The sequence below is a fragment of the Phoca vitulina genome, unplaced genomic scaffold, assembly GCF_004348235.1.
Source record: "Phoca vitulina isolate PV1807 unplaced genomic scaffold, GSC_HSeal_1.0 scaffold67, whole genome shotgun sequence".
Lineage (NCBI taxonomy): Eukaryota > Metazoa > Chordata > Mammalia > Carnivora > Phocidae > Phoca > Phoca vitulina.
In genome coordinates this window covers 9,562,353-9,568,881 of record NW_022589770.1, presented here as the reverse complement: position 1 = coordinate 9,568,881, position 6,529 = coordinate 9,562,353, and positions in this window count along the sequence as shown.

The following is a 6,529-nucleotide window of genomic DNA, read 5'->3' as shown; positions in this document are numbered from 1 at the left end:
GTTATAGATGCAAACTGACTTTTTATTTTTTATTTTTATCCTTCTGGCATCCCTCCTATTTATAGAGAACCATAGTTACCACAAATTTCAGGAATAATAGTTACATAATGGAATGGAGCTATTTAAAATATTGATGAAAAATATTTCTGTGCTATTAACCTTTTTTGTTAGTTCTAACAGACTATACTGGAAAGTTTCTAACCCTATTCAATTTACAGTAACTTAAGCCCTTATAACGATGTCTAAGATCACTCTATTAATTTTCCTTTTTGTGATGAATGATATCGTTTCCATGAGAATATATATGAATTAGCAATACTGGACTTATTTTATGATCTATAATTGAGTCAAATCATTCTTTTACTTCTTGGTATTAAGAAAGAAAAGAAACTTTTCAGAATACAAAAATTAGAAAAGGTAGGAAACTAAATAAATTTAGTAAAGATTTGCTTCCAGAGTAGACTTTCTCATGCTGGGCATGCTCTGGGCACTAGGGATGTTGACATAAACAACAACAACAAAAATTCTCTGACCTAATGGAGTTTGCATTTTAGTAGGAAAGACAAAAACCAAACACATAAGTATGTAGCTGCAAGGATTGGTAAAGAAGATGAAGAAAAAGAATCTGGGAAAGAGAATAGAGTATATTGTGTGAGACGACATTATTTTAGATAGAATGGATAGGGAAAGTTTCACTGAGAAAGTGGCATTTGCACAAAGATATCTATTAAGTGACACAGTAACCCATGTGAACACTGGGTAAAGAGTAATCTCTCAAGAGGAAATATAAAAGCAAAAAGGTTGGAATTTGGAGCATGTTTAGCTTGCTGTATGTGGATCATGAAAGTCTTACAGGCTGTAGGAATGTGTCCAGATTTTATTCTGAGAAATATGGGAAGCCACTAGAGAAAGTTTAGCAGAAAACTGTTTATCATGTTGTCTATGCTCACTCTGGTTAATTGGAAGGAGGCCGAAATCTAAATGACATGCATACTGACCTATCAGAATGATCAACATCCATAAAAACCTGGTATTTTTGTACTGATGAGTAAAGAGATGAATATCAATCAAACTGTCCCAGAAAGGGAATAATAGATAATTTTAAATGCTTACTGATAATAAGAATTGGTAGACAATTGACTGAAAATTAATTTTACTAATCCTGTGCTCTTTTTATTATCCAGTGCTTCCTCAATTAGTAAACAAAACATTAGACTCACTAGACAACAGAGTTTTAACTTATTTTCTGTATATTAGAGTTAATAAGACAGCTCAAAATTTGATTTGAAAACATTTTCTTACAAAAGGTTGTGATTTTTCCCATAGTAGAACTTATGGAGAAAGTACTAATTATTTTTGTAAAAAAAAAAAAAAAAGAACTAATAGGCAGTCAGAGAGGCATTTCTCAGTTTAAAAGTAAGGAGACAATTTAACTTTCAAGTTTTTTCTTGACACTACATTGCCAATATATAATAAAAAAACCTCGAAGTTGTGTTATGCTTTTAATCTTTTACTCTGTAAATCAAATTTTAGCAATGTAACTCAATGAAATAATCAGAAATGGACATAAAAAACAATAATTATAATTCCATTTTATTTAAAGTAGTAAGAACATAAAATGAATAAAAGTAAAGAAGAAAATTAGGGAATGGAATAAAATAAATTGTATTATGGTCACATGATAGAATACTCTGTAGTCATTAATACCATATTTTCAGTACATATTTAATGTTAGGGTAAAAAAAAGTTTAGAATTGAAATGGTGTCACAAAATAGTATATGAGATAGTACACAAAACAATTTTTAGGATGTGTTTTCAAACACTGATTATAATTACAAAACCATCAAAGACAAAAATTAACTATAAAAGACAGGGATATAATCAGTTCTTAATTTATTTTATAAATATTTTCTACTTTATAGATTTTCTATAAATATGTATTAATTTTTACCAGAATGAGAGAAAACAAAATTGGAAATAAGAAATTGAAAATAAATCTGCTTGGTTTGTGTATATATAGGTTAAGTGTATCTATATATTGTGTGATATCATCTATCATGTATATCAGTTCCCATTTTTTGACTAATGTATCCCCACCACTACCACTACTACCACTGTCACTTTGTTACTGACATTTACTTAATATATACAGACAAAAAGATTAAGAAAACAAGATTAAGGAAACAAAATTCTACCCGGATAGATTTATCTTATTGTTCAAGTACTTCATATACCTTCACCCAAACTGTTTGGTTCCTCTTTTCCATTATAATCTCCTGGACTAGAAGTTTATTAGAAAGTTTATTAGAAAATGAGAGCATAGGCCAAATAGTAAATTCATGCTTGCAACTTACTTATACTCCAAGTATAAGTTAAGTTTGACAGTATTAAGCAGATTACAGAGTAAGAAAATTAAATACATATATATTTAAATTACTGACACCAATTCTGAAAGGAAAGTTTCAGGAGCTTATTAGGAAGAGAAACACCAAATGTTAAGAGTTACTTATTTCTTAGTTTTAATTATTTAGAAGCATTTGTTTAGTAAACGTCACCAATTTTAATTTTAGACTGAAATCATGCCTAATTTTACACATGATTTCACACAACTGTTTTTCCATAAGTTAAGTTTTCCATTATTTGACTAGAATAGAAGTATGATTTTGATTTATATCTCTTGAAATGCATTTGAGTCTTTATCAGTTTAGAATTGACAGTCAGGTTTTATGTAAATTATTTTCATAAAATACATTTTTAATATTAACCCTGCCCCAGTGATTCTTCATACAGTTTTTTTCTTTTAAAGTTATGTTTTTGAAATTTGCTATTCAATTTTTTTAAAATAAACTTTTTTTAAAAATAAAGAATATGTAAATTGTGTACTTATAATTCTAAAATAATTCCATTAATGAATGCATTTTTGCTCTGAACAAGTAAGAATGAATCTTTCAAGTTTTATTTCTGATAATTTCACTGTCACATTTCTGATACCATAAAATACAGCTCATCATAAAATACTCAAATACCACAGCATAAAATGTCTTCTTAATATAATAATTCAGCCAGAATTTATAAGCAATAGACCAGCTATAGGGTCAACAGAGCCTTTAAGGTATTTTGAAAAAAAAAAAAAATATATTTCTTAAAAACAAGTTAGCTCAAAATGAATTATTACTTTCGAGTATATGTCTACACAATTATTCTATTAAATATTTAATAAACATAAATAATTTGATAGTCCCTCAAATTTCACGTTGTACATTAAAATTTCTTAAGCTCCAAATATTTTGACATGGCTCTACCATAGGAGCTTATTCTTTGTTGGAATCCAAAGACTCAAGAAATCCTTTTATGTACAGGAGATCTTGGAGGAAAATTATGTAAAGAAAGCCTAATATGGACATATCTTGACCTTAACTATTTCATACAAGTGAATTTGTCACTTTGGTTAACATTTTTCAAGTGAAATTGGAAGAAAATATAATTGTTCATTTATTAATACTGATGTGAAAAGGTTTCATTATAGATATATAGAGGAAGTTTGAAGAACAGAGGTACAATTAGATGACAAAATAGTATAGCATAAAGTACTCTATGGAGAGAGGGGAAAATAGCATTGAAAGAGGCAGAAATCCCAGGAAAACAGGTTAACTTTTTTTCTATCTCCCCTCACTTGAGGAATCAGGGAAATGTTTGCGGGTTTGCAAGAAGCCCATAAGCTGCCTGTGGCCATAACAATGCCCAGAGTTTCTGAAGGCTGTGAGGTCTCAAAGATTGTCTGGCAGCAGCTTCATGGAATAGACATGCTGTAACTTCTATTCCTGTCTACCTCTCACACACATGCCTGTGCCCAACCCAGCTGCCCTAATGGAATCCTCCTCCTTGGTTATGAATGAGCATGAGTCAATCATGGTCACAATGACTGTGTACTTGGGCTAAAGTGGGCCAATGTGAGTTCTTTCCCATGAGCTTCACTACAGGGTGTTGATAGGAAAACTTCTTTTCCTCTGGTTAGCTATTCTTGAGTATCTTGAGAACTGTCTTTGGCTCTTTTTTTTGCTTAGTTAATAACGTATTCAGTAAGAGAAAAGGAAACCAATCGTGGAGAAACAGAAATAAAAGATTTAAAGAGAAAGAGGAATTCTAGACTCTCAAGTTCCCAATTTCTTTATGTCCATTTTTTCCCCCATCTGATGTGTCAATGAATAGATATGCAGGCTAGGAGCTGTTAATTGGGCCAAGATTTAACTATTCATAGCCTTGAAGTGGGGACCACAATTACAAGGAAGTTTAAGAGAAATTGAATATTTTGGCATTATAAAACCTAATAGATAAAAATAAGCTGATATTTAATAAGTGAAAGCAACACATAAAAATGGTCAAATATCATCCTCCTTGATTTGTCCTTAAATGTCTCATAGTATATTTATTATCTGAATATTAAATTTTAACATTACCAAGTCAGTGCAAGTATACTGATGTTTAACATATTCTCCAAGGTTACATGTTGTCATACTTTACAAAAATATATTGTGCAGTGGTCATGGCTCTGCTTAGAATATTCCCTTTTAACCCCAGCATAAAAGGAGCTTTGGTTTATAGCCATATGAAAAGTCTAAAAACATTCCTCTACATTTTGATAAGCAAAAATAGGATACAAGGAGTACAAATTATTGCTAAGAACCACTGGGAAGGATTCAGCAAAAAGACTGTCAACAGCTACTATGGGAAAATAGATGAGTGTTTAGGGCAACAAATGACTGCGTATCCTCCTAATTGTTACAATGTCTAGGTCAGCATTTCCTAGTGATTACATCCTTGTGAGTAAGACAATTGTAGAAAGACCCATACCTAAGTTGTATATGATGCAATGAGGACATTTAAGACCCTGAAAGATGTTTTAAAAACATTTTTAAATGTTTCAAGTTTTAGAGTATTTTGTAAGATCTACTATTTTTTTTATAACACTGTCTGATTTAACCCATGAAAACAGATAAAATATCCTTATTAGTGGAAGCAAACATGAAAGCAAAGCAATCATTTCCTGGTAAGAGAAATAGAGAAACTATTAAAAATAGCTAAAAGGTAATAAATAAAATTCCAACAATAAAGAAGGTATCATTGCAGAAACTAATCCCAGCATATTGTCTATTATTTTCCCTTTTGACACTGATCTACAGTTCTTCCAGCTACAGTGCTTAGAGGCATTTACCCTCTACAGTTGTTCTAATTATATCTATCAAATGTGATGCATGTTTAATTGGATTTTAATAGGATTGTAGCTCCTTGTTTAGCAGCCAGTTTAACAGGAGACTAATTTATTCCTAATATGGTATGGGGTCTTCTGTTCCTTCTACTAAATAAGAATTGGAAATGTGTTTGAAAACCAATGTCTTGGGTGAAGTTCCTGTCCTGAATGCAAATGCTTGTGAACCAAAGTGGGTGATTATTTTGCCCATGTTCTGAATGGGTTGAGAAGAGATATTAAAATGTGTAATAGTTCTTCCCTTGAAAAATGTTGCTTAAAAACTGCTCCTTAAAATTTTCTTCAGGTTAATTACATACTGGGTGCAAATTTTCATAAAAATATTGTAACAGCAGGTACATTTCCTGCTTGAGGGAAGGAAGTCTAAACCAGTAACAAATTAATTCTGTGAAAACATGAACAAGCTAGCTGACCAAAAGTTGTAGTATTCATCAAAAGAAATAACATTGACATATAAAGAAGGCGTAGAATTTTTAAATAGTGGTTTCATGGCAGTTGAATCTATTACCATGTAAAGTTTTTTTTTTTTTTTTTTCTCCCTATTAAGCTCTATTGGGTTCTTAGGTATTATTTTTGGTAAGAATATATTAAAAAGTATTTAACTATGTCAATGCAGCTTTATGTGGCTGAAACTTAATCATAATCCTGCTCACATACTTATCTATCTCAAGAGAGTTGGTTTCCATTTTGATAGTGATGACAGAACAATGCGTAGGTGTAAATCATTACATTGTCAGAACAGTCACCTGAATGGTTGAATAATTTGAGGCATCTTTGGAAAAGCAGGTACTACAGGAAACAAGGGGGGATGTGGCTTCAGTAATAATGGGCTTTTATCATTAATACATAGAAATGCCTTTCTTAACACATATTAAACAAGTGTCATTATTTTCACCCATTCAAATTTTAAAATAATTAAAGGTGACTAAAATTAATGCACATTTAGGTGAGTTGATCAAATAAACTTTGAAAATTTCAAATGAATCACAAGACCATTGTATGTGTCTATTTGTTACCGACATCCTGCTTCTCATACTATTTATTCTATAAAATATATAAAGCTACTTTGAAAACACCACATTAATACTTATCAACCTTCTGTGCTTAATTGTGTGAAGAAGGGAAATAGCAAATTCAGTCATGAAAACAAAATTCATTATGTGAGTTGCAGGTGCAGGCAAACTAAGAAAAACCAGGACACCTTTAAAAAAATCAATTAGGAATTTCAAAGCTTCATTTTCTAGAACCCTTGATCATAAGAC